Raw genomic sequence first — 2,482 nt, 5'->3', positions numbered from 1 at the left:
TCACACCTTATAAAACCCCACAAAGCAAGAACCAATACCAACTGCCATACACCAGGGAGGCAGATAACACCTGAAAAGTTACTATGAGTTGAGCAATAAGAAGAGGGAAAAAGGAAGCCCACATCTTGATCACATCTACCTAGAGGCAATCAGAAAGTATAAAAAATACCAAAAAACACTCACTTAAATATTAAGGTCACAGATAAACACTAAACAAGTTCAAGAAGCAAAAGCAGATGACCATATCAGCACATGTCTAGAAACAAGATAAAATGTCTGAGACAGATGACCTAGAGGTAGACCTGCACTTCTATTCTGGAAGGAGGGCAGGCCTTGGAAATGCCTAACAAGGAATTCAGAAAAATGATTATAAAATGTTTCAAAACAATTTACAAAGGAGTTGAGAAAAATAAGGAAGAAATCAGGAAAGCACTACAGGGAACAATCAATTAAGATAGATACAGCATTGGAAACAATTCAAAACCTACAGAAAGCAGTCCAAATAATCAATAATTGAATATAAGACATAGACAATACACTGAAAGGGCAAAGGAGTAGAATACAAGAGATGGAAGGCAGAATCAGTGTGCTAGAAGACAAATCTCTGAATACCACTAAAATAGGAGAGCAAGCATAAAAAAAGATAAAAAAATAATCTGAAGAAAGTCCAAGATACATGTTGGACAACATGAAAAGGAATAACTTAAGAATTATGGCATTCAGGAACAGGAAGAATCACACAAGTCCACAGAGGAGACTGTTGAAGAGGTGCTAGAAGAATATTTCTCTAACATCATGAAAAGTGAAAATATAAACATTCAAGAAGTTCAAGGAACCCCAGAAAAGACCGAGACATATCATATGTCATGGTCTAATAGACCGAGACATATCATAATCAAGCTCTCTAAAATCAACAATAAGAAGACAATCCTGAAAGCAGCTAGGGGAAAGTGAAGCATTACATACAAAGACAATCAAGTCAGATTAAGCTCATATCTCTCAGTAGAAACCATGAAGGCAAGAAGACAATGAGGAAACCCTTAAAGGAAAAAAAAAAACTCTGCCAAACAATAACCCTTTATCTAGCAAAGCTATCATTCAAATACAACAGTGTAATCAAAACATTCCAGGATAAGCAGAAGCTAAGAGATTTTTCCAAAGCCAACCTTGCTCTACAAAACATTCTATAGGGAATTCTGTGGACTGAGAACCAACAAGAACAGACAACCAGAGATTGACATATGTGCCAGCACGTCCCAGAACTAAATCAACAGATGGAAGAGTTAAGAACGGAACAAAACTATAAGAACAAACTCAGGAATTTGTAATTCCTATGATCAAAATAATTACATGTGAAAGAAGGTAAACTGGAAAGAACAGAGATCCAGATGGTGAGAATGTCAGGTAGATTAAAGGATAAAATAGACTACACTAAATGGAGGTAAAAGTTAATGGAATATAAGATAACCTCAAAGAAATTTAACACTTCACAACAAACCAAGAAAATGAAAATCGAAGAACATGTAAACAATAAAACTATGAGGAAACTCACAAGAAAGAACACAAAGACCACAAACTCAGTATAGGAAGACATGCAGAAAAAACAAAACTGCAACACAAAGAAAGAAACATAATGTCAGCAATTAATCCGTTGTTGTTGTTAGCTGCCATCAAGTCTGTATCAACCCACAGCGAACTTACGCACAGCAGAACGAAACACTACCTGATCCTGGGCCAGCCTCACTACAGTTGCCACACTTGAGTCCATCGATGCTTCCACTTGGCTAATCCATCTCGTTGGCGGTCTTTCTCTTTTTCTCTGACCCTCCACCTTACCAAACATGATATCCTTCTCTAGCGAATTGTCCCTCCTGACAATATGTCCAAAATATGAGAGATGAATTTTGGCCATCTTGGCCTCCAAGAAGCACTCTGGCTGCAATTCTTCCAAATGGATCTATTGGTTCTTTTGGCAGCCCATGGTACTTTCAATATTTGTCTCCAACACCATAGCTCAAAGACATCAATTCTTCGACGGTTTTCCATAGTCACTGTCCAGTTTTCACATGCATATGAGGTTATTGAAAATATCATGGTTTGGGTCAGGAGCACAGTAGTCCTCAAGCTGACATCTTTGCTCTTCAACTCTTTCAAACGGTCTTGTGCAGCAGATTTGCCTAATGAAATATGTCATTTGATTTCTTGACTGCTACTTCTGTGAGTGTTGATAGTTGATCTGAGAAGAATGAAGTCCTTGACAACTTCAATCTTTTCTCCATTGATAAGAATGTTGTTTACTGATCCAGTGGTGAGGGATTTTTTTTTTTTTCTTTCTTTCTTTACATTGAGATGTAACCCATACCAAAGGCTGTGCTCTTTGATCTTCACTACTAAATATTTTAAGTCTTCTTCACTTTTCAGCAACCAAGGTTGTATCATCTGCATATTGCAGGTTGTTAATGAGTCTTCCTCCAATCCTGAT

The sequence above is a fragment of the Chrysochloris asiatica genome, unplaced genomic scaffold (assembly GCF_000296735.1).
Source record: "Chrysochloris asiatica unplaced genomic scaffold, ChrAsi1.0 scaffold00049, whole genome shotgun sequence".
Classification (NCBI taxonomy): domain Eukaryota; kingdom Metazoa; phylum Chordata; class Mammalia; order Afrosoricida; family Chrysochloridae; genus Chrysochloris; species Chrysochloris asiatica.
This window is presented reverse-complemented; position numbering follows the sequence as displayed.